We start from the raw sequence: 24218 nt of genomic DNA, 5'->3' as shown, positions 1-24218 counted from the left end.
ATTACTGACACTGTCCCTCACTTACTTAGGAGCTCTATCTCTCTTTCCTTCTCTTTCTTAGCTATGTACATTTGATTCAAAAACCAAAAACTGGCTTGGGTTGCTAGCTACTCTTTTTGTGAACCCTTCTTTGTTCCTCAAGCTTTCATTTGAAACGATTTTGTTCTGCCATATTTCATGGGGATTGACTGAGTATCATAAGCCCCTCTCAGTACCAGACAGGGAGTCATTCCTGCTATAATGTATGAATAGATCCACCAACTGAATCTGTCATACCCAGAAGTCACCCATTTATAATAGAAAATCAGTGTGTTTGATTTAGATGCTGGACAGAACATGCATGCATGCAGGTAGCTAAGGATGACACTGTATTAAAGTGTTGCTTCATAGGTTGTTTAGAGCATCCTATATACACTGCACTTTATTTGGCACTCTTGGACTACAATCGGAATATCATAGCGTAATACTAACCCACTAGAGCTCCAGTGAAGATTGTATGTGTGCTTGGTTCAGATACAACTTCACTAATCTCTACCAGGGTTATCATTCCTCAACTAGTTGTCAATACTTACATATTAAATAGCTAACACTTTCATCTGTGTTTGTTGTTTTTGCCCATCAGCAATGAACAATGACCATAGTTGACAGATCTTCAGAGAAGTCTGACCTTGAGTCAGTCGGGTGCAAGCGCTCCCCCTTCAGTAGTGGAGACGGGATGGACAGCAGCTGCTCCAGCTGGGGGGTGGGCCCCTCACCCAATGACACCCCCAGGGTGAAGACAGGCGGCTGCCTGGGCCCCACACCTGGAGCTACCATCTACAGCAGTGCGACCCACTCAGTGGATCGGCCCAAGGAGCAAGGTGAGAAGATATGGTTTGTTAAATCAAAAGGTCTCTTGATGCTGGGTAAAAACGAGGGCAAATACCTGCACTCACTGTAAATGTATTCACTGTGTGTGCTGAGGGAATTCCCGCCCAATTGACCGACTGAACAGGTTTCCTAGGTGTTGTGTGTCTTTTCTCTATGGCATGGCAAGTTATGTAAGCATGTTGTACTGTGAGGGGAGGTAATCAATCGCTTAATGTAGCCCCAAGCAAATGACCCAGAATGAGGTTCTCTCTTGTAGAACCTACTGTGTGATGTCAGTAATAAAGACAGCATCTCTCTGCCCTCTGCTCTCACCTAGCACTCCATCGCTTGTTTCCAAGTTGAATGAATGAATGAATGAATGAATGAATGAATGAATGAATGGTCTTTATTGTCATTGCTACAGTACAGGTACCAAACAACGAAATTTAGGAGGGGTGGCTCCCCTGGTGTTAGAAAAAAAAAAAAAAAAACTTTTAAGAAAAAACACAAGAAGGGAAGGAGCTGGTTTACATAAATAAAGGCTATGTACACTATCCACTATACTATACTGTACAGATAGACGACTAGGGTTGTCATATTGCACAATAGTGTTATTGCACATTTATTTAAAGTGTCGCAGTTTGCAGGCTTGAAATGTACATATTTGTGCCTCAGCACTACACCTGATTTTTTTCCCATATAAACAAAACGTAAAACTTTCTTTAAAAGTATTTTCCGCCTGTGACTAATCTCAGTGTTTTTTTTGTGTTTCCCCACCCTCCCCAGTGGTGCTGAGCAGTGGGGACGGCATTGGCCTCCCCCAGAAGGTCCTGTTCCCTATGGAGCGGCTCAACTTGAAGTGGAGCCAGATCCACCGCATCGGAGCGGGCCTCCAGAACCTGGGAAACACCTGCTTCCTCAACTCGGCTCTGCAGTGTCTCACCTACACCGTTCCCCTCACCAACTACATGCTGACCCGGGAACATTCCAAAACATGTATGTGAATGAAGATATAACCAATCTGGTTTCCAGACTGAATGACTATTTAGGTCGTGATATATTGAATTTTAAACAATTGTATTGAGGAATGAAGTTAATCGGAACAGAATGCTAAAAGATACGGTACAACATGCCTCTTATCCGATTAACCTCCATATCTGTTCCCCTTTAGGTCATGAGCCTGGTTTCTGTATGATGTGCACCATGCAGAACCACATCACCCAGGTCTTTGCTAACTCGGGGAACGTCATCAAGCCCATTGGTGTCTTCAATGAACTAAAACGTGAGTGTCCACTCACAATCAGAAAAAAAACTATATTACTATTTAATATATGCTTGATGGAAATATGTGTTGTTGTAAAAAAATACAATAATAACAATAATAACTGCCTGCAATCACATCAGAACAAAACCAAAAAACATATTTGCTGTATCAAAATAATAGATATATGGACAATATGTCCAGCCTGTCAGCTAAATAGTTTTCCCTCCAAAAATGCAAAGAGAGTTGGATAGCATCACAGGTGCCAAATCCAGGGAACACACAGTATCTTCAGAAAATGTATTTTCCCTCCAAAAAAGTAGAAGGTGCTATCAATTTATTTTGGAGGCAGAACTATTTGACAGACAGCTTCTTAGCAATAGCATCCTATGCTTCCACCAAAATACCAAACGATAAGTAACAGCTAACCATAACCATGTCAATGTGATTGTTTGATGCTCTCAAGTGTTTGTCAACTGTATGGTTTCGTCATCTACCTGCCCTGTTACACCCGGTAGAGATCGCAAAGCACTTCCGCTTAGGGAGTCAGGAGGATGCCCACAAGTTCCTGCGATGCACAGTGGATGCTATGCAAAAGTCCTGCCTGCCTGGAACCAAGTAGGTGTTACTGAGGGAGTTATGGAAATCAGTGTTCAGCCACTAGGATGTAGTGTACTTGGATCTGACCTACATTCATATTTAGCTTAGAATACAGTGAGACATGATTAATAGATATGTTGCAATGACCCTCGCTTATAGAAGCGACCCTTAAAACTGACTGTAGCAAGCTCTTGTGGATAGTGGATTTCCTTTCTGCGCCAACAGGTTACCTTTCTGTAATTATCTTTGCTCTATTTCCTCTGCTGTCTCTTCCCCTTTATTTCTTCTTCTCAAAGGGCTGTAACAGTTTGTGTTGCTAATGGTTAATAAACGAGTATCTTGATTTGAGAATGTACTGTAGTACAGACTGGCTGACTATTAGGAATAATTAATTCACATTTTGAGTAGTTTGTAGTTTGTCTTTTTAATTCTTCTGACATTTCTTTTTTCAATAGATTGGACAGGCAAACGCAGGCAACCAGTTTTATCCACCAAGTCTTTGGAGGGTACCTACGATCCAGGGGTAAGTTATTGGTCCAAACTTGCATTGCTCATTTGTATGCTGCTTATACTGTATGTATGTTGCTTACCCGTACAAAGTTAGCAAAGAAAAGCACTGAATCTTCAATGCTCAATCTTTCACAGTAAAATGTTTAAACTGCAAAGCAGTCTCTGACACGTTTGACCCCTACTTGGATGTCGCATTGGAAATAAAGGTAACACACAATTATACATAATCATTCTGCTGTTTCACATCAATCAAGTACCTTTTGCAAGAATTATTCATCGTGATATGAGATATTGGTAATAAGTAAATAATTGAGAATTGTGTCTGTCGTCTTGCAGATGGCTCCCAGCATAACCAAGGCACTGGAGCAGTTTGTCAAGCCAGAGCAACTGGATGGAGAGAATGCATACAAATGCACAAAGTTAGTATATACCTGTATTCATTTATTTGTGCAGCCTATTGAGTTTTGATTCCTCACATCATAATGGAATGCAACTGACTAAAACCTGTCTGCAGGTGTAAGAAAATGGTTCCAGCCTCAAAGAGATTCACCATCCACCGGAGCTCCAACGTGCTCACCATCTCACTGAAGCGCTTTGCCAACTTCAACGGGGGCAAGATTGGAAAGGTAAGATCATTTTGGGAATATTTGGATTCAGGTTTAGAATGTTAAATGCAATAGGGTATTTTTTTCCTCTTCTCAGACAATCAGAAATGCCATAGTTATTTTGAAGATGTACCCCCTGTTCGTTTCCCTGTGTGGTGCTGACCACGTCCTTACACTCCTTACTCAGGACGTGAGGTACCCTGAGTACCTGGACCTTAGGCCCTTCATGTCCCAGTCCCACGGGGAGCCCCAGGTCTATGTTCTGTACGCAGTGCTGGTCCACTCAGGCCGTAGCTGCCATGCTGGACACTACTACTGCTACATCAAGGTATCACACACACACACACACACACACACACACACACCATAAAAATTCAGTTCACCAGTGCATCAGCCAGTCTCATTTTGCTCAGAATTAGATGTTGATGTGATGTGACGTTAACAGTCCTCTTCTTAATTCTCAGGCCAGTAACGGGCAGTGGTATCAGATGTACGACTCCTCTGTGTCTGTCAGTGACATCAGATCCGTTCTCAACCAACAGGCTTACGTGCGCTTCTACATCAGGTGAGTACCACAGAGGCGCAAAGACATTTCACAACTTACATTTCTTGTGCATGCCCCCCCCCCCCCCCCCTGTACTGTAACCTCGTGAGCCGCACCCCAGGCCAGTCGTCCCCGCGCCCTGTCCTCACGCCCCGTGTCAACCTTGGGCCTCGCCACAACTCCACCGGCTTCATCGGCCCCCAGCTGCCCCCAAACATGGCTAAGTTACAGCCTCTATACTGCACTGTATACACACACACACTCTTTGATTGTCATATGAGCCTCCACACGCAGCTTCACACCACATTGGCATGATACTTAATGATAATTCTGATGATTATTAAAGATCAATGAATGATAATACTGTATTCACAGCAAGCTCGCGTACCAGTGTTTCGCACAGATTTGTTTTTGGCAGGGCACATGAGTACACATCCAGCGATGCCATTACCATTTACATATTTTCTATTGAGTTCTATCTAAGCCAAAACTCCAGACAGGGGGGTCAGTAGTGAGTATGGGGCACTTTTCTTTGATCTCGATTTCCTTTGTTCTTTTTTATGAGGGGGGGTCATAAAACATGGGCTCTTTTACAGAAGGGGGGGGTTTATTTACCCCCCGCGTTGTGGTTTTATTAACCCTCGCCATTTGCTCAGAACACGCAGGTGTTTAGGAAGGGGGGCCAAAACGATTGTTGTTAGAAAGAGACTTAGGGTTAGAAATGAAATTAGAGGAAAAGATGCCCAGTGGGAGCGAACTCTCTCTCCGGTCGATACAATATATAATAACATATAATACTCACATTATCATGTCCTTTCGGGCTTTCATGTGGCCAGGGGATGTCATACTGTCTCCCTAAAAAAGTATGTACATCTATGTATATCTATCTGACTCTAACTCTAACTCTTAAGAGAGTGAACGTGGGTTTCGTATCAGCAGTCAGATATGCGTTCAGACAGCCTCTGTTGTTAGACAGACACATCGAGTTGCTTTTTCACGCCTCTCTGCTACTCCCAACCCCTCTCTCTCTCTGAAGCGTCATTCTGACAGCAAGAGACAATCTTGGTCTCTGACAATCTTGGTTACCAGAATGGTCCTAGAGTTTGCGTCGACATCGAAACTTTCAAACTTTCAAACTTTGGCAAAAGGACACCCCCGCAAAAACACATCTAGAATGCCAGGTTTGATCAACCTGAATGTGATACCTTCCAACCAGCTGCATCCCAAAATACCCTGCATCCCAAAATAGTAGTAGTTGTCATCAGTTGTCTTTTAGCGGACCTCTAGGACACCCAATTTATGCCAAGTTATAACAATAGTAGCGGCCAATAGTAGTGACTACCCCATCCCTGGCATATTACTTTTTCAGCTATCGCCAACATTCACAATGTTATTAACATGCTTATAGAAATAGACTGTAAATTGTAGTAATGACAACAATTGACTTTATCGTAACAATTATAATTAGAAATTATGTTGAAACACTCTTGACTACAAGAGAACCACAATGAATGAATCAAATGAATCAATGTAATCGCGTTATTTCCAGATTGTAAGCTTTCAAATGATGTGTCATACATAGACATCGGGGAAAAATGTAAGACAACATGAGTATTTGAAACTTGTTAACCCTGAAAACTAAACATTTCAGGGTTGTAGATGTTGCGTGGCAGAGCATTGAGATTGTTACATCATCGCGTCTTTTTGAGAACGCACTAACGGTATCCCAAATGCTTGGACGCACAGCCGAGTGCTGGCGAACGGGTTTTGATTTGATTTGTTGGTGAACTTATAATACAGGGCAGGTATTATAAGCCCCCTGTGAGTAGGCTACTCGGAATTCACTATTCTAGCCTATTTGTTCGGTTGTCAACCGATTGTCAAGTCAAAAACAGAAATGTATCATTTTACGCACGAAAATAAATCCTTATCCTACCTCACTCAATGAGCGACATCTGAGACAGCTGAGACAGCTGGGACAGCTGGAACAGCTGGGACACCTGAGACACTGAGACACCAGGTGTCCCAGCTGTTCCAGCTGTCCCAGCTGTCCCAGCTGTCCCAGCCCACCCAGGTGTCTCAGGAGACACTTTTCAGGAACCCGCTGCCTAATACCGTCAATCATACTATCATATACCACATAAATTATTAGATTGATTATCTAAATATTCTTCTAATCTGTTTAAAAATGACACAATGGTAACACGTTTTGTGAAAAAGTTGCAACCGTGTGTGTGTGTGTGTGTGTTCATAATGTGTTTAGTTGTGTTCAACATGTTCAGACAATTGTGTAAGATTGTGCAAGTCAATAAAATGTTGGTCAAATAAATTATCAGAGTTCATGTATCATTACAATCATTTTTATTTAGTCAAGCAAGGGGTTTAAGTCAAACAATAACATAGTCATTCACAGTCATTCACAATAAAAATAAAAAATACAAACATTGTATACAAATTGGCGCAAGGGGTTTTAGTCAAACAATAACATAGTCATTCACAGTCATTCACAATAAAATAAAAAATACAAACATTGTATACAAATTGGCTGTAGCAGAAATACATTCACAATGTTAACAAGGGTTAAAAATGTTAAAACAAAAAACAAGTAAATAAAAGAAATTAAAATAACAAATCTAGACCTAATCATGCCACAACAAGTCTCTATGAGATTCTGGATTCAGAATTCAGACATTTCAGCCACTCGTCTTCCTCTGTTTGTACACAACCTGATAAGGGGAGCATAACGCTGTTCTGAGACGATAGGCCTCTGGCGTTTTAGCTTTATAATCAACCAACAAATACCCATAAGGGGCTTCTGTAGCATCTTTAAATGACTCCATAAAATATTTAGTATTACCAGGATACATTTGTCTAGCCAATACAGAGATTTGATTATTATCACGGGGGTTTTTAAATAACACTAAATAGTTTGTGTTCAAGCTAATTGTCCTACTGGTTTTACCTTGGAAAAACAAATTCTGTACTAGATATAAAACACTGAGATTTCTATGGTGAACATACTGGGTAAAAACCTTCTCAACTTCGAGGCTATTACTGGCGTCATTCATGACGTCGTCAATGATTAACAAATTATTCTTGGACACCGGCAGGATTTCATCATTGTCTAGTCTTTCGGGAATCCCCTCGACAACATTGATATCCCTAATCTTTAACAAATCATCATATAACGGTTGCCAGCAAGCATATATGTATACAATATTTTCTATGTGATGCGAGAGTAAAAGCTCTGCATTAGTTAACAGCTCCTTAACAAAATAGGTTTTACCCGAGTTAGAAGGGCCCGACAACAGCAAGCTGAACGGATGCTGTAGTCTAAAATCAAAATCACTATTGCCAAAATCGGCCATGATTCAAAAACCATACGTGTTATGAAGGCCCACAATTTAGAGCCAGTTAGTTTCCCCAAATCAGCCCTATTTTGCCCCTGTTATTTCCTTAATTATTTTCCATACTATTCATGTACGTTTTCATGAAGGTGTATGTATGGTTATTGTAATTGTATAAGTTCTGTCTTGGATTTGTTCAGTGTTGTGCAAGCGCCAGATTAGTGGGCGTGGTTTTGATTGGCGTACGTGACTTGATGTATGTCCGGTTGGTATATATAGCTACGGAAGTGGTCTGTGCGTTAGAAGAAGAAGAAGAAGCTTCGCGGGAACGTGCTCAAAACCAATGTGACAGCTCTGTGTGAACTTTCTAGCTAGCCAGCCAGGTTCAGGAAGTTTGCTCAATAAAGTCGCTCTTTATTCTGAATGTCCAGGGAACTGTGAGCCGTACGGAGTTTAGTGAGTTAACAGCGCTAGCCCAGTTTAGCTGTGTCACCGTTAGCCAGCCTTGCTAGCCGCCGGCTGCTAACGTTGGCGCATAGCGAGACCCAAGCCGGACAGAGCCGTCGCCTCCGAGGTGGATTGCGACCGACCGCTGACACCACCGGAGCTGACCGTGGACCACCGGACCTGAGCCATTCACCAACCTCGTCGTTTGCTACGAAGAAGCCCCTTTCCCTTCGAATTGCAACGTCACTCCCCCCCCTTGTCTGCTGCCTTCCTCGAGTCGCATGCGGGCTCCGACCAGGCCTCAACGCGCTCATTTTCAGTCCGGGACTCTAAGCCTTTTCAGGCCAGGTACTGTGTGTGAGTGAGTGAGTGAGTGTGTGTGTGGCCGGCGGGGAGGGAGTATATTGGGATGTATATATAAGTTGTATAAATAAATGTGTTTGTTTATATTTGATACATTGCTGTGTGTTTAGTTGTCTGTATTGTTTAGTTTAACAGCAAATCTAGTATTGGGTTTAAGTATTGTCTTATCGTGTGATTAACTGAGTTATAGCTTGTATTATAATATATTATATATATATAACTGTGATATGCTAGTCTAAAGGGTTGCTGGCGCCCCCTGCCTCTATCCTCCTACACTGCCGATTTAGCTCAGAGTTAGTTAGATAACCAGCCCTTCCTAAAATTCTACAGTCCTTTAGCTACTCCCTGGTTACAATTGGTCCTTCGAGCCGGATAGGTTGTGTAGTGATAGCATGGCTGAGCGCAGCCAACCAGACAAGACAGTTACCCCCCCTTCTCCGCCCCCTGAGCCAGAGCCACGACCACAGAGAGTCCCGCGGTTGCCTCAGAGGTTACAAGAGTATGAGCTTGAGCTCGAAAGCTCACCGAGTGGTAGTGAGGAGCGCACTCCACGGGATACAGTGGTCGGAGAGGCCGAGGTGTCCGCCGGCGCGCGGGTGGCTAGCACCGAGACAGCCATCAAAGAGCACCAGCCTGAGGATGAGATGGCAGAACAGCAGGGTTTTGCCGTAGAAACGGAAGAGCAGGAAGGAGAGGCCCGGTCTGACAGCGCCTGCGGGCGGAAGAGGGAGGGCCTCAGCCTTAACGATCTGCCTCCCAGTACGGCGCGCTCGAGACCTAGCTCCTGCCGTTCAGTGGCTTCCTCCCGGTCCAGGGTTTCCGTGGGCAGTTCTGCCTCTGGGGCGGATAGCATGCACTCCAGAGGGAGTAGTGCCGCGCTGTCAGAATGTATGCGCCACCAGGCCGAGATGGCGTTAGAGCGGGAACGCCTCCAGTTCGAGCGTGAACGCCTCCAGATGGAAGGAGCGGAACGTGCGGCGGAGAGACAGCGCCAGGAGGCGCTAGAACGTGAACGCCTCCAGATGGAAGGAGCGGAACGTGCGGCGGAGAGACAGCGCCAGGAGGCGTTAGAGAGGGAACGCATCCAGTTCGAGCGCGAGCGCCTCCAGATGGAGGGGGCGGAACGCGCGGCGGAGAGGCAGCGCCAGGAGGCGCTAGAACGTGAACGCCTCCAGATGGAGCGCGACCGCCTCCAGATGGAGAGAGAGCAACTGCACGCGGAGAAGATGGAGGAAGTGATGCAGACCATGCGCGACGTGTGAATCAGCAGAGCTCCGTCGGCCCGTAGCTCCAGAGCATCATCCGCACGGCCCTCTCGAGTGCCATCTCCTGAACCCCCCGCCGATGGCTCCATGACCCCCGCCATGACTGTCCAACTACAGGCCCAGCTGACCACCTTGAAGGAAGAGGACCAGGGACCCGACCGCTACGCGGCCCAGAGGGAGCCAGCGTCGCTGCCCGGGAGGGGAGCCATTCCCCAAGAGCGTAGCACACCCCTAGGTCCTCCAGTGAACCAAAAGGCATGCAGGCCGGACACCCAGACAGTCACTCCAGCCCCGATCATCCACTACAGGATGTTTCCCCAGGTGGAGGGACGCAAGTTCCCCTTCTTCAAGGACGAGGACAGGAGCCAGTATGTGGAACTACGCATCTGCCTAGACACGCTATTGGACGACTCCTGCTCAGAGTCCTACAAATATGCGATTCTCCTTCAGCATGTGAGGAACCCCAGAGCCCACAACATGGTTCTGGCCCATGCCTCCGCACCGACACCTTACACCAGAGCGCTCGCCGACTTGGATGCCCGCTACGGTCGTCCCTGGAACCACGCCCTTGCTGAACTGCAAGCCCTCGAACAGCAGGCCCCCATCAAGGATGAACGGGCGCTGGATGACTTCGCGCTCCGCGTGCACACCTTGGTTGGAATGCTGAAGACGCAGGGCCCAGCTGGCGCCAGCGAGATCAACAGCACCTCCAACGTAGAGCGGCTGCTCCGCAAGATCCCACGCTTCCGGCAGGAGAGGTTCCGGCGACAGCAGCGCGTTCGTAACCCCGGGAAGTTGGGTCTGAGCATGGCGGCCTTCGCGGAGTTCCTACTGGAGGAAGTGCATGACACCAACGTAGACGCCATGGGTTACGCTGAGCCGAAGAAGGAGAGGGAGAAGGGAGACCGCTGGGACAGGCCGAGCTCGAACAGAGGACGCCCAGTAGGAGTGCTGCACACGGAGGAGGAGCCTCGGAGAGAGAGGAAAGCCCGACCTGAGGGAAAGGATTCCTCTCAACCCCCTCAAAAGGGACGGAGAGGTCCACCGCCATGTCCGTACTGCACCAGCGAGCACTGGTTCAATGAGTGCAGTGACTTCAACAACCTGAGTACCGAGGCAAAGCAGAGGTGGCTCGAGGAGAACAAGAGGTGCTGGAACTGTGGGCGCGACCATCTGGCTAAGAACTGCACCTTGAGGAGAAAGTGCAACCGCTGTGAGGAGGTCCACCTCAACATCCTACACGAGGTCTCCCTCGCCAGGTCCACGGAGGGCACCAGAAGCCCTAGGTCCGGTAGCGCACCGGAAGAGGAAACACCTGTCTACTATCTAGACCCAACCCAGAGCAGCGGCTCCAAGGTCCTACTGAAGGTGGTGAAGGTCCGACTTCACCACAACAACGCTGTGTACGACACGTACGCCGTTCTAGACGACGGGTCGGAACGGACCATCCTTCTCCAGGAGGCAGTGCGCCAGTTGGGGCTCCAAGGGACTGAGGAGAAGCTGACTCTGCGCACGATACGTCGCGACCTTAAAGAGGTCACCGGGGCGAGAATCAACTTCTCTATCTCCCCGGCGGGGCGGCCGTCGGACAGATATCGGCTTCAGAATGTCTTCACCGCAGACCAGCTAGCGCTCTCCCGCTACGACTACCCCCTGGAGAGATTACGCGCAAGATATTCCCACCTACGGCGAGTAGACCTACATCCGATAGAAGGAGCGGAGCCAACCCTTCTCATCGGCTCGGACAACGCTGCACTGATCGTGTCGCTCCGTCCTCCGCTGAGAGGACCACGAGGCTGCCCGATGGCTGTTAAGACTGCGCTTGGGTGGGCCCTCCAAGGCGCTACCGAGTGGAGAGATAGAGACGGGAGAGCTACGTCATCCCTCCATGTCCGAACCGAAGAAGTGCAGACCATCAACTGCCTTCACACCAGTGTGGACTCCATGAATGCGGCGCTACTAGACAACGTCCAGAAGCTGTGGACGCTAGACGTTGCGCCCTACAAGAATGAGAAGCTCTACGTACGGTCAAAGGAGGACGTCTACGCCATAGACCTCCTTAAAGCAAAGACAGTGCGTATCGAAGTCCAGGGCGTGAAGAGATACGTCACACCACTACTCCGAAGAGAACCCATGCCAGAGTTTCGAGTATCCCCTCGAACCGTCCTACAGTGTCTGACCAGCACTGAGAAGCGTATGAGGAAGGACGAGGTCCTTGCTGCTTCTTACAGAACGGAGATGAAGAAACTGACGGAGTCCGGTCTGGTGAAGAAGCTTGAGCCAGCCGAGGCGAACCAGAGTGCCGAGTCTTGGTACCTCCCGCACCACAATGTTCACCACAACGGGAAGAACCGAGTGGTCTTCAACTGTAGCTACCAGGTGGGGAAGCTCAACCTCAACCACTATCTTCTCCCTGGTCCAACCTTGACCCCAGCCCTCTTGGGAGTTCTGGTGCGATTCCGTCAGCAGCCGATCGCAGTCAGTGGTGACATTAAGCGAATGTTTCACCAGGTCAGGATGTTGGAGGAAGACAAGCCACTCATGAGGTTTCTCTGGAGAGAGGACCCGAGCGACCCCGACCCCTCTATCTACCAGTGGGAGGTGCTACCCTTCGGGACAACCTGCAGCCCCTGTTGCGCCACCTATGCGCTACAGACTCACGCCGCGCAGGAGACGGCACCTCCTGGAGTGTTTGACGCCGTCCATAAGAGCTTTTACGTGGACAACTGCCTCCACAGTTCGAAGACAGCCACGGAAGCCCGCCAGCTAGTCCAGGACCTGCGTGCTCATCTCCAGGAGGGTGGATTTGAGATCTGCCAGTGGGCCAGCAACGACCCGCAAGTCATCAGAGACCTCCCGGAGGAGGCCACCTCGACCAGCAGCGAGGCTTGGGTCTCTCACTCACCAGATGATGCTCAGGAGATGACGCTCGGACTTATCTGGCAGTTCCAGACCGACACTCTACGCTATCGCAATAAGCCTGCCAAGCCCCAACGCGTCACGATGAGAACGATATACAGCACTCTAGCGAGCCAGTACGACCCACTGGGATATATCGCTCCCTTCACGACGATGGCCAAGGTGCTTGTCCGGGAGCTGTGGGCCCAAGAACGAGGATGGGACGATCCTCTGCCTCGTCACCTAGAAGAGAAGTGGAAGGCCTGGGAGCAGGAACTTCCCACTCTCCAGCACATCAAGCTGCAGCGGAGCTACTTCCCTCCCTCCACGGACCTAGAGAGGAGTGTCATCACGCTACATGTATTCTGCGACGCCTCGGAGATGGCGTACGGGTCCGTGGCATACGTCAGAGCGGCAGAGCTTGGAGGTGAAGTCCACGTCTCGTTTGTCCTGGCACGTTCCCGAGTGGCGCCGAAAAAGCAACAGTCCATCCCAAGACTGGAGCTGTGTGCTGCCCTGAACGGCGCGCAACTGGGAAGGTTCCTGCTCGACGAGCTCCAGCTACCTCTGATGAGCGTCACCATGTGGTCAGACTCAACTACCGTCCTCCAGTGGTTGAAGTCCAGCTCATGTCGGTATAAGGTGTTCGTGGGCACCCGAGTCGCAGAGATTCTGGAGTTGACTGAGGTGAACTGCTGGCGTTATGTAGACACCAAGAGGAACCCTGCTGACGTCATCACGAGAGGGGCAACTCTCCAGGATCTGGCTGAGCCCCACCTGTATCACACGGGACCAGACTTCCTACAGGAGCGGGAGTCAGAGTGGCCAGCCACGCCGGCGTTAGCAGAAGACAGAGAGGACAAAGAGCTGCGTAAGACATTGTTCTGCGGAGCCACCCAGGTCGTAGACCCTGAGACTACTCCGGGAGAGGAGTGTGAGACGCTCGAAGAGCTGCAGAAGAGGATGTTCTGCTCCAAGGCCGGTCTACCCCTAGATACTACGCTCAGCGCCGAAGATTACACCGCGGCGGAGCTCCTGGTGCTGCAGAGTGCCCAACAGGATGCCTTCTCCCGAGAGCTGGAGTGTCTCGAGAAAGGGAAGCCGATCCCCTCGGACAGTAGACTCCGCGGCTTAGCTCCAGAGCTCGACGGTGTTCTCATTCGCGTGGGTGGCAGACTGCGCCGCGCTCAAGATCTAGACCTAGACACGAAGCATCCCATCGTGCTTCCCACTAAGCATCAGGTCACCAGATTGGTCATCAAGCACCATGATGACAAAGTGCAGCACGCGGGTGGAGAGCGTGTCTTCGCGGAGGTACGACGGAGATTCTGGATACTCCATGGACGGGAGGCGGTACGGAGATATCAAAGGTCCTGCTCGGACTGCCAGAGGTGGCGAGCCACGCCGCCGCAGCCCATGATGTCCGATCTGCCCGAGGACCGGCTGCGACTGAGACAGGCTCCGTTCCACTCTACTGGGGTCGACTGTTTCGGGCCACTCCTAGTCCGAAACCGGCGAGCCTCCGAAAAGCGGTGGGGCATCATCTACACGTGCCTGACGACGAGAGCAATGCACCTTGAAGTTCTGCACCAGCTCACAAGCGACAGCTTCCTCATGTCCTTCAAGAGGTTCACCTCCAGGCGAGGGACCCCTAAGACCCTCCGGTCGGACAGAGGCACCAACTTCGTCGGTGGTGAGGCCGAGCTGAGGGCGAGCTACGCTGCGATGACTGAGGAGGCCCGTGACAGACTCGCCTCCCAGCAAGTGAAGTTTGAGTTCAACCCCCCAAATGCTCCACACTTCGGGGGAGCCTGGGAGCGGGAGATTCGCTCAGTAAAGAACGTCCTACGTACCATTCTCGGACAGAAGGTGCCTACCGATGAGGTGCTCGAGACTGTACTAGCAGAGATTGAGGGCATCTTGAACTCCCGGCCCCTAGGCTATACCTCCAGTGATGTAGCAGATCTGGATCCCATTACGCCCAACTTCTTGCTGATGGGGCGGCGAGACTCTGCACTGCCTCAGGTAGTCTACGACCCTGCAGAGCTCACCGGAAGAAGATGGTGGAGGCACAGCCAGGTGCTCGGCGGACCAGTTTTGGAGGCAGTTCATACTGCACTACCTGCCGACCCTGCAAGTCAGGCAGAAGTGGACGAGGGAGAGAGACAACTTGTCCGAAGGTGCCGTGGTACTGGTGATCGACCAGTCCCTTCCACGCGCCGCCTGGCAGACAGGCAGAGTGACCAAGGTCCTGCCGGGTCCGGATGGAAGGGTGCGGACGGCCATCGTGGACGTTGGTGGTCGCACGTACACCCGACCTGTGGCACGCCTGATTGAGCTCCCTCAAATTACAAAGAACACTATCACCTCATACCTCACGCTGCTAGAGCAGCCTAGCCAGTGTGCCTTCCATAGTTAAATGAAACCGAGGGTTTCATGGGGCGGCTGTTATGAAGGCCCACAATTTAGAGCCAGTTAGTTTCCCCAAATCAGCCCTATTTTGCCCCTGTTATTTCCTTAATTATTTTCCATACTATTCATGTACGTTTTCATGAAGGTGTATGTATGGTTATTGTAATTGTATAAGTTCTGTCTTGGATTTGTTCAGTGTTGTGCAAGCGCCAGATTAGTGGGCGTGGTTTTGATTGGCGTACGTGACTTGATGTATGTCCGGTTGGTATATATAGCTACGGAAGTGGTCTGTGCGTTAGAAGAAGAAGAAGCTTCGCGGGAACGTGCTCAAAACCAATGTGACAGCTCTGTGTGAACTTTCTAGCTAGCCAGCCAGGTTCAGGAAGTTTGCTCAATAAAGTCGCTCTTTATTCTGAATGTCCAGGGAACTGTGAGCCGTACGGAGTTTAGTGAGTTAACAGCGCTAGCCCTTGCTAGCCGCCGGCTGCTAACGTTGGCGCATAGCGAGACCCAAGCCGGACAGAGCCATCGCCTCCGAGGTGGATTGCGACCGACCGCTGACACCACCGGAGCTGACCGTGGACCACCGGACCTGAGCCATTCACCAACCTCGTCGTTTGCTACGAAGAAGCCCCTTTCCCTTCGAATTGCAACGTCACTCCCCCCCCTTGTCTCCTGCCTTCCTCGAGTCGCATGCGGGCTCCGACCAGGCCTCAACGCGCTCATTTTCAGTCCGGGACTCTAAGCCTTTTCAGGCCAGGTACTGTGTGTGAGTGAGTGAGTGAGTGTGTGTGTGGCCGGCGGGGAGGGAGTATATTGGGATGTATATATAAGTTGTATAAATAAATGTGTTTGTTTATATTTGATACATTGCTGTGTGTTTAGTTGTCTGTATTGTTTAGTTTAACAGCAAATCTAGTATTGGGTTTAAGTATTGTCTTATCGTGTGATTAACTGAGTTATAGCTTGTATTATAATATATTATATATATATAACTGTGATATGCTAGTCTAAAGGGTTGCTGGCGCCCCCTGCCTCTATCCTCCTACACTGCCGATTTAGCTCAGAGTTAGTTAGATAACCAGCCCTTCCTAAAATTCTACAGTCCTTTAGCTACTCCCTGGTTACAATACGGTAAGGTTGTGTAGTCTTGCATTAAAACCCTTTTGTTGTAGACTATTCTAAACCTCTTGACAACGGTTGTGTTCTTCAATGTGAGATATTTCTTAACACGTACAATATTTTCAGTGCGGGCCAACACATGACTTGTGCTGTTCCTGTCGGCTACGAAATGATCAACTAGCTCCACCAGAGTGTCTAGTTTAACAACTTTAGAATTCTCAGCGTTCAGGGTAATACCTTTAGCTTTCATGCATGTAACACCCTTTAAAGTTCGATAACCATATGTTTTAGGCCCCCCTGAACAAAACTCCACAATATGGTCGCCGCCCCCTATCTCGTCAGTTAAATCCCCCAAGTATGGGCCTAGTGGAGGGACCCAATCACCTGGCTTTGTTACAAAGATCACCGAATCCGTGTCACTGTACAAAAGTCTGTCATCCAGTTTATACATCAGATCATACAACTCGAGCCTGGCATGTGCAGTTGTGAAAGCTCCTAGAAAGACATTGATATCCTTTGTATTCCATAAAGCCCCGTCAGCATGAGCCCACTGGACCAATGCAACTGTGTCAGATATGAATGCAAAGTATTTCAAGTCCACATCGGCTGAAAATATGTATCTAGCAAAATCTTCAGGATCCTTCAACAATTCAGTGTTGGGGAGATTCTCTCTCATGGAGAATCTACCCCACAAGCTCTTTAGGAGTAGTTTGTTGATAGATCGTCTGGCTTGATTTAAAACTATTTTGGTAGGATCGAGTCTTATCCCTTCCTTGGCGTAATAATTATCCACATAGGTTTGCTTGTCGACATCAGACACAACATGTTCAGGGTAACCACTGGCTTCCTGCTTATATTGCAAGAATTTTTTTACATATCCTGCAAACAAGTCATCACTCTTTTGAGCAAAATGCCATACTTCGTCTACCCTGGTGACTATGTAACCAAGCTCTATAGATTTTAACAATTCGATACTAACCCAGGTACCTGAAATGGCTCTCTCGTCATCTGTATGGGTACACAACCCTGACTGATTCTCGCTCTCTGCACAGCTGCAGCACAAGGAAAACATTAGTTTACCTCCGCATCTATAGGGTAGAACAGGGTGGAGCAGCCCTCTGGGGGGTAATACAGTAGCCTTGATTAAACCGTAATAATTCTCCAGGGGCTCAAAATCGTTGAAGATGATTTGGGGGTGACCCACTGGGTAAGACTTACGAGCTTGGCAGAAGGGGTATAACGATGTGAAGTCTAGATATTGTATCTTCTCATCAACACTAGCCTTGTGGTAGAGTTTATAGGCATTAGTACGGCCCCCGTAGAGTGCGTCCCTAGGTTTCAATCGCTCTGTGTGTGTGTATGTTGACATGAAATTAATAACTTGCTGATCATGGCGTTTAGCCCTCTGCCATTGGCATTCCCACATGATTTCGACAGTCAGCCCATGAACCCTCTCAAGTGTCTCGGCTCTCACATCAGCCTCTGCTCTCAATTCTCCATATGTCTTTTGAAGGAGAGGGTTTAAATGATTTGGATCATGTTTACAATTGTGTCCATGGTGGAAACAACCGTTAAATTCCAAAGCCACTTTACCCCCGTCTTTCTCATAATAGCCGTCAACGTGGTATGCCCCAAACTTTCTCTCCCCATCGTTTAAAGCATGTTGTACACAAACAGATCGAGTGTGTTTAACATACTCCAACCATTCAATCGACACAGCAGAATAGGTCTTGTGTTGTTTTATGTACGCATTGTCATAAGTCAAGGCGACAAGATCCTTTGGCAGGAATTGTGTTTTGTAAACAGCCATGCAACAGGCGGCTAGTGTTGATTGGTTAAATGGATCAACATCTGTGCACGCCAGGAATTCAAGCCGGTATTTTAGACAAGCCTCTCTTAACAATACAACATCATTCACGCCATATGTGTGCAACTGTTTCTGAAAGTCAAACACCTCATCTTTGACCCCCTCGTACCACCTGTCAAAAACCTTTTGATCCTTATCGGACATATACTCAAAGCCGTACATGTCCTTTGAAGGGTATGGGCCTATGTAACGATCATTCACACGTTTGTTAAATTTGTGAGGAAAAAAGCCTTTATCCTGGGTTTGTAAGTCAAATGCAGCAACGGTCTTTGACAACCTCATAGGTATAAAAGAATAACTATCAATATAACGCTGTTTGAACACATCATCAATCATTAGCACCAATCGACCCCCACTCATTATGATTTTAACTACCAACCCCACGCTCGATAAATATTCTGCCAGAATATGATGGTCAAACCCAGCAGCGTTATGAGCAATGAATGTATAGCCCTCAAACAAACTGTTTCTGAAATGTTTGACAAGTTTTTCAACACAATCCTCCCCCGTAGCATGGAATTCTCTACCGTCGTATGTCATAGCACAGACAAAATTAACAACATGCTTGCCGTCTTCAAATCTAGTTTCAAAATCGTAGAAGATTAGTTTGTTGTTTGGCTTACCAGCTTTCATAGGCTGTATAAAGCATTCATGCTTGGAATTTGGGACGAGATTTACCCTGCAATACTTGCATCTACCTATGACGCATTTATGCTTTTTACCTGCGCGGTGATAAATTCGGTCGCAGGTTTTGCAAAATATCAATGTATTGCATTGTGATGGTATTGTGCTACCTCTGGGGGTGGTCATACTCTCTTTGTGTCTGTTGTAGCATTCTAGGGAATGACACCATCTGTTACAATCGCAACAGTACACCCACGATCTACCATTGTCACAACAACCTTCCGTTGCACACGTCGAGCAATGATGTGGACAACGATGCGACCTATAACTATTGTGACCTTGGCAACAATGTTTACAGAAATAGCTGGTCCCCAAGAACCTGTGGACACTAGTTATTAAGTGGTAATGATTGTCTTGCAGGTACAAGTATGCGTTATTGTTGTTTGACGTGCTACCTGTCATAAACCACTGCATCTGATTGTTTACACTCATGGTTACTACAGCTATTTTAACATCTAACACCCTCTCAAACGAGGCTATGTCACCCAGGGCTATTTCAGCATCCTGTGTAAACCCTGCTTTTGCATGTATTTCGGTCGCTAGGCGGGGTATTGCTCTGTCGGTCACATTAGGATTCATATGTCGGGCTAGACAGTGTGAGAAACACATATTGTCTGCTGTATTGTTTGGAGAGTATACATTTAGTTTCTTTCTGATCAAAATCTCATCACGGGCTAGTCTGGTCAGCTTCTTTGTGCGGCCTCCACCACTCATGTTACGTGCAATAGAGACTACAGCTTCTAAGCTGTCATCAATCATAATGTTGTCATTACTCTGTAAAATCTTGCCAAACTCTTGTAAGATTAACTCGCTTACGTAACCTTGTTTAGTGTTTAACAGTCTGTTAACAGAGCTCTGTATGCTAGAACCTCTTATGGTAATATTCAGAGATGCATTATCACCCCCCACCCTTCTGCTAAAATCTATGATCTCTGTCATTCTGGCTGTTATGCCATCCATGTATTTAACAATGTCATTCGTAGCAACCCCTCTAAAATTGAGGTTTCTGTTCAATGTTAAACCCCTGAAATGGGGTCTGGCTGTAACTCTATATTCGCCCACAATCCCACCGTACAATCTGATGTTTTCAACATCTCGTGAATTTAATGAGTCACTATTTGCAATATTAACACTGGACCCTACACCACAAACCCCCAGGGCACCACCTATTTGACTAGCTGCTATTTGACTAGCTGCTATTTGACTAGCTGCTATTTGACTAGCTGCTATTTGACTAGCTGCTATTTGACTAGCTGCTATTTGACTAGCTGCTATTTGACTAGCTGCTATTTGACTAGCTGCTATTTGACTAGCTGCTATTTGACTAACTGCTATTTGACTAGCTGCTATTTGACTAGCTGCTATTTGACTAGCTGCTATTTGACTAGCTGCTATTTGACTAGCTGCTATTTGACTAGCTGCTATTTGACTAGCTGCTATTTGACTAGCTGCTATTTGACTAGCTGCTATTTGACTAGCTGCTATTTGACTAGCTGCTAGTGTAGTACCACCGTCTACACTATGTCGACTGTTAAATGCTTTAAAACCTTGATTGATTAACTCTATGCTACACCCATCTGTTGTGGGGAGTGAGGCATCACCATGACACTGTCTTGTTAAAAACATGCTGTCTCTGTTGGCCATATTAGACTGTTCAATTGTGGCTTGTTGTGTGTTAAAACTCGCAAGCTGTTGATTGATAAGTCTAATTGCCTCAATATTAGACCTAATTGTCTGTGTATCTGGACAAACCCCAGACCCCTGGATGTCTGTTCTACGCCTCTTGTCCTGAGGCTCCATTATCAAAAGGTATAAAATACAGATAAATCAATATTAAGAAATGAGTAGGTACTTAAGAAGAGTTAGATGAAAAATAATAAATGAAAACAATTCATATTTACACAACACTACGCCTAAATATGGGTGACTTACACCCTAGGTCTCTTTGAACCATTACCATCTGTAAAACTGGTCGATGCTTGGGGGGCATGCCCCAATTCAGCATCTCTAGCCTCAGCCACAGTAGGGTCTTGTTGAATTCTTACGTTTTTTAAAACAGTCATAATCGCCGTATACGCGGACACCCAATTGAGACCAGTCACCTCTGATAGGGGCCTAGACAGAGTTGCTACATTGGTTATCAGCGCTGTCGTCTTGGCTTCAATTTGACCCAAAAAGACATTTACACTATACAGCATACGCTCTAAAATACCCACGTTGCTCTCTAGCCTTTGCAAATATTGATGAGTGGCTACTGCATTAAGTCTCACAACATTGGCAATATCTTCCTTATAAGTCAACCCATTACACTCTAGCCTTTGCAAACATTGGCTGTTTACAGACGTAAGTAGGATAACCTTGTCAATAGCGTCCTGGTTATGCTTCACAGCTTGCTGTAGATCGTTAAGACCTTTTGCATTAAGAAACTGATGCTTTTTCAATGCAGCCAACAAGTTACGATTATTTACAACACGACCAAACGAGTTGGGGGTTATCTTTGCAACACAGGGTTCAGACCTGGGTCGATGATCAGCAATATTCAATAAGAGTGGCGACGACCTCAACCTCCCTCCGTCTAGGCCTTCAAGGGGGGCTTCAGCAGGTCTGATAGCCGGGTTGTATGGAGGGGTGTCCAGTCCGCTGTCTGACGATTGGGGTGTGTTGTTGACCCTCTCAATCACTCGTTGTAATCTATGGATATAGATAGTTTCAACATATTGTTAGAAATACATTTGACACACATGTTTCAAAATCATTTCCTTTTCTGCTAATCTTTCAAACATCATACCTCTGTGTATAGGGGGTGTCAGCGACGTCCTGTTCTCCCTCCAAATTGTCTAAGAATCCTCTACTGAGTTCAGCGTCGGCCGATTCTCTCTCCGCAATGTCTAAGGAGCCCGAGAATACAACGTCACCGTAGTACTCTGCCCCATCAACAGCAGTGTTTTGCAGTGTCTCTGCAGCAGATAATATTCCGTCCCAAACGTTTTCAAACAGATCGCCTAGGTCTGGGAGGCCTGCGTCAAGCCTGTGTACACGCATATAAATACAACCATATTATTAATCAGTCACGCCCCCCCCCCCACACACACACACACACACACACACACACACACACACACACACACACACACACACACACACATACACACGGTTGCAACTTTTTCACAGATGTTTTCATTTTATGACTTGTATACATAGTGTAAACATTATTTGATTATTAATCATTTGATTATTAATACACATTAAAGGCCTTGCCTTACCTTACATATTAACATCCATGGCGATTTCGGGTCTCTGAATGCACTCGAGGCTGGAGAATTCGTCAGGATCTGAAGTGAAAGGGAATAATTCGACAGACCTTCTGCTCTCTCTCTCATGAAAGTGTCTGCATCAAGAGCTGTCTTATATACCCTTTAAACAGCTCCCCTCCAAACGTCATCATGCTTATTGAAGCATTCGTGAACCTTTTTTTTAAAATGAGGGTTAAAATCAACATCTTTATGAGCGTCTGCCGAGGGTGTGATCTGCCGAGCGAACTCACGCTGTGACTAAAGCCAGACTCAGACGCCATGCGTATCGTTTGAAACTTGCATATCACATGGTCATATCAAACTTATTAAAACCAACACCTTAACCAAACATTATTTTAGACAGACGTCTGAGCAACACCCCGCCATTCCACATGACACGTTCTCTGTGACACCTCGGAGCCCCCCAGACTTGAATGCCCCAGAATGAAATAAAGCCATACGAGTAAATGTTCTTCGTGTTAAAACGTTTTTATTATAATCGACACAAACCACGGTGTAAACAGCCCCACAAACCACACACACACACACACACGAGAAGTAAAGAAGTCTTGTTAATCAAACTCCATCATCTCATCGTCGGTGTAGTGCAACAACTTCCTGACAGTCGACCATTCAAAGATCTGGTCTATTTCAGCCAATATTTTCTCCATAATCATCCACTCATCCCAGGTCACTAACATTTTAAGATGCCCCCACATTGCGACATATTCCATGTTGAATGTATATCTATTTCTGCCAATACCACCGTAACACAACGCCACATTTTTCATTGCATTAGTCGGTTTGTACTTAGAACCATTGTCAACATTGTCAATTTCCTGGATGCAACTCAAACACACATAGTATGTCATTTCAGGGTCGTCTGCAATCCACAATGTTTGACAGGGAGGGTCCACAGCTCCTGCCATTTTAGGCATTACATGATTACGTAACATTTTCCAATCTCCAGCACTGAACGGCACAACTGCAGTCGTTTGATCATGTTTGCCCCCCGCTTCTAACACATAGAGCTGCACCACACGGTCATCATTGTTGAAGGAATAACAGCCGGTGCGCCCCTCGTTCAAAGTGACAAAACCAGTGACATTTTCAGCCTGTGATCTCATGAAAAGTCCGAATGTCTGAGCAGGATAATGCTTATTCTCCCTCTTACTCTTCCGCGGTGCCAACACTAGCGATCCCAGCCGGTCGATCTCGGCGTCTGATTCGATGTCATTGAAATCCATACATGCGAAATCATCACAAGTATCCATTGTTGAGTCCTTGACATTAAAGTGATAGATACAGCAAGTCTATTTAAATACATTTCAACCTTGCCAGTCATTTGGGGGAATCCCCTTTCCTAACACCTCCTCCTCTACGTCAACTTTCGTTTTGACCCAACCCATCCGTTTGGGGGGTGTTGTGAACAACTGGCTGGGTGAATAAAACCACAACGCTGGGGACAAATAAGCCCCCTCCCTGCTGTAAAAGAGCTTATGTTTTATGACCCCACCCTCATAAAAAAGCAGGATTCATTTGATTCATTTACACAGTATTATAAGTTCACCAACAAATCAAATCAAAACCCGTTCGCCAGCACTCGGCTGTGCGTCCAAGCATTTGGGATACCGTTAGTGCGTTCTCAAAAAGACGCGATGATGTAACAATCTCAATGCTCTGCCACGCAACATCTACAACCCTGAAATGTTTAGTTTTCAGGGTTAACAAGTTTCAAATACTCATGTTGTCTTACATTTTTCCCCGATGTCTATGTATGACACATCATTTGAAAGCTTACAATCTGGAAATAACGCGATTACATTGATTCATTTGATTCATTCATTGTGGTTCTCTTGTAGTCAAGAGTGTTTCAACAGAATTTCTAATTATAATTGTTACGATAAAGTCAATTGTTGTCATTACTACAATTTACAGTCTATTTCTATAAGCATGTTAATAACATTGTGAATGTTGGCGATAGCTGAAAAAGTAATATGCCAGGGATGGGGTAGTCACTACTATTGGCCGCTACTATTGTTATAACTTGGCATAAATTGGGTGTCCTAGAGGTCCGCTAAAAGACAACTGATGACAACTACTACTATTTTGGGATGCAGGGTATTTTGGGATGCAGCTGGTTGGAAGGTA

At 46.8% G+C, this 24218-nt stretch overlaps 1 pseudogene across 1 annotated transcript in view; it reads left to right on the top strand.

The window, feature by feature from the left end:
• Nucleotides 1-631: 631 nt before the first annotated feature.
• The window catches only part of LOC308173838 (ubiquitin carboxyl-terminal hydrolase 42-like), a 35862-nt pseudogene continuing 12275 nt past the window's right edge, over nucleotides 632-24218 (top strand). Inside the window, exons 1-10 of the transcript in view lie at nucleotides 632-860; nucleotides 1636-1845; nucleotides 2021-2131; nucleotides 2629-2728; nucleotides 3166-3233; nucleotides 3356-3426; nucleotides 3557-3639; nucleotides 3735-3846; nucleotides 4013-4153; nucleotides 4290-4594. The product of the transcript in view is annotated as a ubiquitin carboxyl-terminal hydrolase 42-like (transcript). The remainder of the gene's footprint in view (nucleotides 861-1635; nucleotides 1846-2020; nucleotides 2132-2628; nucleotides 2729-3165; nucleotides 3234-3355; nucleotides 3427-3556; nucleotides 3640-3734; nucleotides 3847-4012; nucleotides 4154-4289; nucleotides 4595-24218) is intronic.

Source organism: Nansenia antarctica (assembly GCF_963989245.1).
Source record: "Nansenia antarctica genome assembly, chromosome: 19".
NCBI classification, from domain to species: domain Eukaryota; kingdom Metazoa; phylum Chordata; class Actinopteri; order Argentiniformes; family Microstomatidae; genus Nansenia; species Nansenia antarctica.
The sequence above is the reverse complement of the archived record's forward strand: the minus strand, read 5'-3'. Positions and strand labels throughout refer to the sequence as shown.